We start from the raw sequence: 7500 nt of genomic DNA, 5'->3' as shown, positions 1-7500 counted from the left end.
GTTGACCTGGTGCCCGCCCCCCCCACGGAAGTCCGTATGAGGTTTTTGAAACGGGCCTTGCCCGGGCCTTCGATCCAGGAGGGCGGACACTTTCGGCGGTTCGTCCCGGTGGCTGGGCCGGGTGCCGCATCTACAATATAGCCAAGAAACGTTCGCGGAGATTTTCGAGAACACGTTTTTAAGGACCCTCAATGCCCATGTTCGGTTCCAGAAAGCCGGTCAGAGGGATCTTCGGGGCAGAACCCTGCCGTGTTGAGGGGCCAAACCCGAGTTTGGAGCCAGGTCAACGGGGAAAACCGGAAAAGGGCCGGAGAAGGCGGTCAGGCCGGGCGAGAGTTCCAGGAGCTCGGCCACAATTCCGATTTCGTCCCGGTCAAGGGCTCCGTGGAAGGGCAGCCCGGGGGCGGGTCCAAGGGCCCCGGCAGGGACCCGGGCCTCCGGGGTCGGAGCCCAGGCACCCCGCCGAGGGGTGGTCGTCCCGGGCCAAGGCGGCGGGAGCCCGGGCAGGACTCCGCGGGGCAGGCCGGGCGGGAGTTCCAGGAGCCCGGCCGCGATTCCGACTTCTCCCCGGTGCCCTGCCCGGAGGCCGGGCAGGTCCGGGGGCCTTCGGCGCGGGCGGCGGGCTGCTCCCGCGGGGGAGACGAGCCGTGCTGGGCCCCGGGAGGGAGGCCCGGGGTCGACCTGGCGCCGGGGCTCCGGCCCTGGAAGTCCCGATGAGGTTTTTCAAACGGCCCGTGCCCGGGCCTTCGCTCCAGGAGGGCGGACACTTTCGGCGGTTGCCCCCGGTGGCTGGGCCGGGTGCCGCATCTACAATATTGCCAGGAAAGGTCCGCGGAGATTTTCGGGGACACGGTTTTCGGGACCCTAGTTGCCCATCTTGGGTTCCAGGAGGTCGGGCAGGGGTACCTCCGGGACCGGACCGTGCTGCAGGAGGGGCTCAACCCCGGGTTTGGCTCCATGTCGACTGGAGCTCCGGCCCAGGGGCGGGCCGGGCGAGAGTTCCAGGAGCCCGGCCGCGATTACGGCTTCTCCCCGGTGCCCTGCCCGGAGGCCGGGCAGGTCCGGGGGCCTTCGGCGCGGGCGGCGGGCTGCTCCCGCGGGGGAGACGAGCCTCTCTGGGGCCCGGGAGGTTGGCCCTGGGTCGACCTGGCGCCGGGGCTCGGGCTCCGGAAGTCCGTATGAGGTTTTTCAAACGGGCCTTGCCCGGGCCTTCGCTCCAGGAGGGCGGACACTTTCGGCGGTTGCCCCCGGCGGCTGGGCCGGGTGCCGCATCTACAATATTGCCAGGAAAGGTTCGCGGAGATTTTCGAGGACACGGGTTTCGGGACCCTAGATGCCCATCTTGGGTTCCAGGAGCTCGGACGGAGGAACCTCCGGGGCCGGACCGTTCCGAAGGAGGGGGTCAAAACCGAGTTTGGCTCCATGTCGACTGGAGCTCCGGCCCCGGGGCGGGCCGGGCGGCCTGCCCGGCGAGAGTTCCAGGAGCCCGGCCGCGATTCCGGCTTCTCCCCGGTGCCCTGCCCGGAGGCCGGGCGGGCCCGGGGGCCTTCGGCGCGGGCGGCAGGCGGCTTCCGCGGCGGAGACGAGCCTCTCTGGGGCCCGGGAGGTGGGCCCTGGGTCGACCTGCCGCCGGGGCTCGGGCTCCGGAAGTCCGTATGAGGTTTTTCAAACGGGCCTTGCCCGGGTCTTCGCTCCAGGAGGGCGGACACTTTCGGCGGTTGCCCCCGGCGGCTGGGCCGGGTGCCGCATCTACAATATTGCCAGGAAAGGTTCGCGGAGATTTTCGAGGACACGGGTTTCGGGACCCTAGATGCCCATCTTGGGTTCCAGGAGGCCGGACGGAGGAACCTCCGGGGCCGGACCGTGCTGCAGGAGAGGTTCAACCCCGAGTTTGGCTCCATGTCGACTGGAGCTCCGGCCCGGGGGGCGGGCCGGGCGGCCTGGCCGGGCGAGAGTTCCAGGAGCCCGGCCGCGATTCCTACTTCTCCCCGGTGCCCTGCCCGGAGGCCGGGCGGGTCCGGGGGCCTTCGGCGCGGGCAGCGGGCTGCTCCCGCGGGGGAGACGAGCCGCCCTAACGCCCGGGAGGGAGGCCCGGGGTCGACCTGGCTCCCGAGCTCCGGCCCTGGAAGTCCGTATGAGGATTTTCAAACGGGCCGTGCCCGGGCCTTCGCTCCAGGAGGCCGGACACTTTCGGCGGTTGCTCCCGGCGGCTGGGCCGGGTGCCACATCTACAATATTGCCAGGAAAGGTCCGCGGAGATTTTCGGGGACACGGTTTTCGGGACCCTAGATGCCCATCTTGGGTTCCAGGAGGTCGGACGGAGGAACCTCCGGGGCCGGACCGTGCTGCAGGAGAGGTTCAACCGCGAGTTTGGCTCCATGTCGACTGGAGCTCCGGCCCAGGGGCGGGCCGAGCGGCTTGGCCGGGCGAGAGTTCCAGGAGCCCGGCCGCGATTCCTACTTCTCCCCGGTGCCCTGCCCGGAGGCCGGGCGGGTCCGGGGGCCTTCGGCGCGGGCAGCGGGCTGCTCCCGCGGGGGAGACGAGCCGTGCTGGGCCCCGGGAGGGAGGCCCGCGGTCGACCTGGCGCCGGGGCTCCGGCCCTGGAAGTCCGTATGAGGTTTTTCAAACGGGCCTTGCCCGGGCCTTCGCTCCAGGAGGGCGGACACTTTCGGCGGTTGCCCCCGGTGGCTGGGCCGGGTGCCGCATCTACAATATTGCCAGGAAAGGTTCGCGGAGATTTTCGGGGACACGGATTTCGGGACCCTAGATGCCCATCTTGGGTTCCAGGAGGTCGGACGGAGGAACCTCCGGGGCCGGACCGTGCTGCAGGAGGGGGTCAAAACCGAGTTTGGCTCCATGTCGACTGGAGCTCCGGCCCGGGGGGCGGGCCGGGCGGGCAGGCCGGGCGAGAGTTCCAGGAACCCGGCCGCGATTCCGGCTTCGACCCGGTCGACTGCACGGCGGGCGTGCAGGCCGGGGGGCGACTCGCAGGGGCCCTTCCAGGCTGCGGGGCCCAGCGGTTGGAGCCCGGCTACCCCGGCGAAGGGGCGGAAGAACCTGCACGGCGCGGCGGGAGAACCCGGCATGCTTCCGCGGGGCAGGCCGGGCAGGAGTTCCAGGAGCCCGGCCACGATTCCTACTTCTCCCCGGTGCCCTGCCCGGAGGCCGGGCGGGCCCGGGGGCCTTCGGCGCGGGCATCAGGCGGCTTCCGCGGCGGAGACGTGCCTCTCTGGGGCCCGGGAGGTTGGCCCTGGGTCGACCTGGCGCCCGGGCTCGCGCTCCGGAAGTCCGTATGAGGTTTTTCAAACGGGCCTTGCCCGGGCCTTCGCTCCAGGAGGGCGGACACTTTCGGCGGTTGCCCCCGGTGGCTGGGCCGGGTGCCGCATCTACAATATTGCCAGGAAAGGTTCGCGGAGATTTTCGGGGACACGGATTTCGGGACCCTAGATGCCCATCTTGGGTTCCAGGAGGTCGGACGGGCGAACCTGCGGGGCCGGACCGTGCTGCAGGAGGGGGTCAAAACCGAGTTTGGCTCCATGTCGACTGGCGCTCCGGCCCGGGGGGCGGGCCGGGCGGGCAGGCCGGGCGAGAGTTCCAGGAACCCGGCCGCGATTCCGGCTTCGACCCGGTCGACTGCACGGCGGGCGTGCAGGCCGGCGGCGACTCGCAGGGCCCCTTCCAGGCAGCGGGGCCCAGCGGTTGGAGCCCGGCTACCCCGGCGAGGGGCGGAAGAACCTGCACGGCGCGGCCGGAGAACCCGGCATGCTTCCGCGTGGCAGGCCGGGCAGGAGTTCCAGGAGCCCGTCCACGATTCCTACTTCTCCCCGGTGCCCTGCCCGGAGGCCGGGCGGGCCCGGGGGCCTTCGCCGCGGGCGGCGGGCGGCTTCCGCGGCGGAGACGAGCCTCTCTGGGGCCCGGGAGGTCGGCCCTGGGTCGACCTGGCGCCGGGGCTCGGGCTCCGGAAGTCCGTATGAGGTTTTTCAAACGGGCCTTGCCCGGGCCTTCGTTCCAGGAGGGCGGACACTTTCGGCGGTTGCCCCCGGCGGCTGGGCCGGGTGCCGCATCTACAATATTGCCAGGAAAGGTTCGCGGAGATTTTCGGGGACACGGATTTCGGGACCCTAGATGCCCATCTTGGGTTCCAGGAGGTCGGAGGGAGGAACCTCCGGGGCCGGACCGTGCTGCAGGAGGGGGTCAAAACCGAGTTTGGCTCCAAGTCGACTGGAGCTCCGGCCCGGGGGGCGGGCCGGGCGGGCAGGCCGGGCGAGAGTTCCAGGAACCCGGCCGCGATTCCGGCTTCGACCCGGTCGACTGCACGGCGGGCGTGCAGGCCGGGGGGCGACTCGCAGGGGCCCTTCCAGGCTGCGGGGCCCAGCGGTTGGAGCCCGGCTACCCCGGCGAGGGGCGGAAGAACCTGCACGGCGCGGCGGGAGAACCCGGCATGCTTCCGCGTGGCAGGCCGGGCAGGAGTTCCAGGAGCCCGGCCACGATTCCTACTTCTCCCCGGTGCCCTGCCCGGAGGCCGGGCGGGCCCGGGGGCCTTCGGCGCGGGCGGCGGGCGGCTTCCGCGGCGGAGACGAGCCTCTCTGGGGCCCGGGAGGTCGGCCCTGGGTCGACCTGGCGCCGGGGCTCGGGCTCCGGAAGTCCGTATGAGGTTTTTGAAACGGGCCTTGCCCGGGCCTTCGCTCCAGGAGGGCGGACACTTTCGGCGGTTGCCCCCGGTGGCTGGGCCGGGTGCCGCATCTACAATATTGCCAGGAAAGGTTCGCGGAGATTTTCGGGGACACGGATTTCGGGACCCTAGATGCCCATCTTGGGTTCCAGGAGGTCGGACGGAGGAACCTCCGGGGCCGGACCGTGCTGCAGGAGGGGGTCAAAACCGAGTTTGGCTCCATGTCGACTGGAGCCCCGGCCCGGGGGGCGGGCCGGGCGGGCAGGCCGGGCGAGAGTTCCAGGAACCCGGCCGCGATTCCGGCTTCGACCCGGTCGACTGCACGGCGGGCGTGCAGGCCGGGGGGCGACTCGCAGGGGCCCTTCCACGCTGCGGGGCCCAGCGGTTGGAGCCCGGCTACCCCGGCGAGGGGCGGAAGAACCTGCACGGCGCGGCGGGAGAACCCGGCATGCTTCCGCGGGGCAGGCCGGGCAGGAGTTCCAGGAGCCCGGCCACGATTCCTACTTCTCCCCGGTGCCCTGCCCGGAGGCCGGGCGGGCCCGGGGGCCTTCGGCGCGGGCGGCGGGCGGCTTCCGCGGCGGAGACGAGCCTCTCTGGGGCCCGGGAGGTCGGCCCTGGGTCGACCTGGCGCCGGGGCTCGGGCTCCGGAAGTCCGTATGAGGTTTTTGAAACGGGCCTTGCCCGGGCCTTCGCTCCAGGAGGGCGGACACTTTCGGCGGTTGCCCCCGGTGGCTGGGCCGGGTGCCGCATCTACAATATTGCCAGGAAAGGTTCGCGGAGATTTTCGGGGACACGGATTTCGGGACCCTGGATGCCCATCTTGGGTTCCAGGAGGTCGGACGGAGGAACCTCCGGGGCCGGACCGTGCTGCAGGAGGGGGTCAAAACCGAGTTTGGCTCCATGTCGACTGGCGCCCCGGCCCGGGGGGCGGGCCGGGCGGGCAGGCCGGGCGAGAGTTCCAGGAACCCGGCCGCGATTCCGGCTTCGACCCGGTCGACTGCACGGCGGGCGTGCAGGCCGGCGGCGACTCGCAGGGCCCCTTCCACGCTGCGGGGCCCAGCGGTTGGAGCCCGGCTACCCCGGCGAGGGGCGGAAGAACCTGCACGGCGCGGCGGGAGAACCCGGCATGCTTCCGCGGGGCAGGCCGGGCAGGAGTTCCAGGAGCCCGGCCACGATTCCTACTTCTCCCCGGTGCCCTGCCCGGAGGCCGGGCGGGCCCGGGGGCCTTCGCCGCGGGCGGCGGGCGGCTTCCGCGGCGGAGACGAGCCTCTCTGGGGCCCGGGAGGTCGGCCCTGGGTCGACCTGGCGCCGGGGCTCGCGCTCCGGAAGTCCGTATGAGGTTTTTGAAACGGGCCTTGCCCGGGCCTTCGCTCCAGGAGGGCGGACACTTTCGGCGGTTGCCCCCGGTGGCTGGGCCGGGTGCCGCATCTACAATATTGCCAGGAAAGGTTCGCGGAGATTTTCGGGGACACGGATTTCGGGACCCTAGATGCCCATCTTGGGTTCCAGGAGGTCGGACGGAGGAACCTCCGGGGCCGGACCGTGCTGCAGGAGGGGGTCAAAACCGAGTTTGGCTCCAAGTCGACTGGAGCCCCGGCCCGGGGGGCGGGCCGGGCGGGCAGGCCGGGCGAGAGTTCCAGGAACCCGGCCGCGATTCCGGCTTCGACCCGGTCGACTGCACGGCGGGCGTGCAGGCCGGGGGGCGACTCGCAGGGGCCCTTCCACGCTGCGGGGCCCAGCGGTTGGAGCCCGGCTACCCCGGCGAGGGGCGGAAGAACCTGCACGGCGCGGCGGGAGAACCCGGCATGCTTCCGCGGGGCAGGCCGGGCAGGAGTTCCAGGAGCCCGGCCACGATTCCTACTTCTCCCCGGTGCCCTGCGCGGAGGCCGGGCGGGCCCGGGGGCCTTCGGCGCGGGCATCAGGCGGCTTCCGCGGCGGAGACGTGCCTCTCTGGGGCCCGGGAGGTCGGCCCTGGGTCGACCTGGCGCCCGGGCTCGCGCTCCGGAAGTCCGTATGAGGTTTTTCAAACGGGCCTTGCCCGGGCCTTCGCTCCAGGAGGGCGGACACTTTCGGCGGTTGGCCCCGGTGGCTGGGCCGGGTGCCGCATCTACAATATTGCCAAGAAAGGTTCGCGGAGATTTTGGGGGACTCGGTTTTCAGGACCCTAAATGCCCATGTTCGGTTCCAGAAAGTCGGTCAGAGGAACCTCCGGGGCAAAAGAACCGTGCCGCGCTGCCTTGTCAACCGAGCGTGGAGGCAGCGTGCCCCGATCCGGCGGGCCTGGCCGTGCGAGAGTTCCAGGCTCTGGCCCGCGATTCCGGCTCCCGCCCCCCCCCCCGGTGATGGGCTCGGAGGTCGGGCAGGCAGCGGTGCTTGCTTCCCCAGGAGTGGCGGGGCTCTCCTGACGGGGAACCGGGAGGACCTGGTGTCCGCCGTGGGACTTGGAAAACTTCTGCTCGGTTGCGTTGGGAGCGGTTAACGTGGGAGCTCCGGCCGGGAGCGGCCCGGCGGGCCAGGCCGGGGGAGAGTTCCAGGAGACCGGCCACCGCTCCGGTTTCGCCCCGGTGACCTGCCGCCCTCCCTTACGGCGTTCAGGGCAAGCCGGGGGCGCTTCCTCGGGAGCGGCGGGCTTCTCCTGCCAGAGAGCCGTGTTGACCTGGTGTCCGGCGTGGGACTTAGAAAAAAATGTCGCTGCTGGGGGGCGAGCGGTTGACCTGGGCCCGCCGGAGAGGCCTGGAAGTCCGTATGAGGTTTTTGAAATGGGCTTTGTCCGACCCTTCGATCCAGGAGGGCGGACACTTTTGGTGGTTTGCCCCGGTGGCTGGGCC

The sequence above is a fragment of the Alligator mississippiensis genome, unplaced genomic scaffold (genome assembly GCF_030867095.1).
Source record: "Alligator mississippiensis isolate rAllMis1 unplaced genomic scaffold, rAllMis1 scaffold_198, whole genome shotgun sequence".
Classification (NCBI taxonomy): domain Eukaryota; kingdom Metazoa; phylum Chordata; order Crocodylia; family Alligatoridae; genus Alligator; species Alligator mississippiensis.
Note: the sequence above shows the minus strand (reverse complement) of the source record.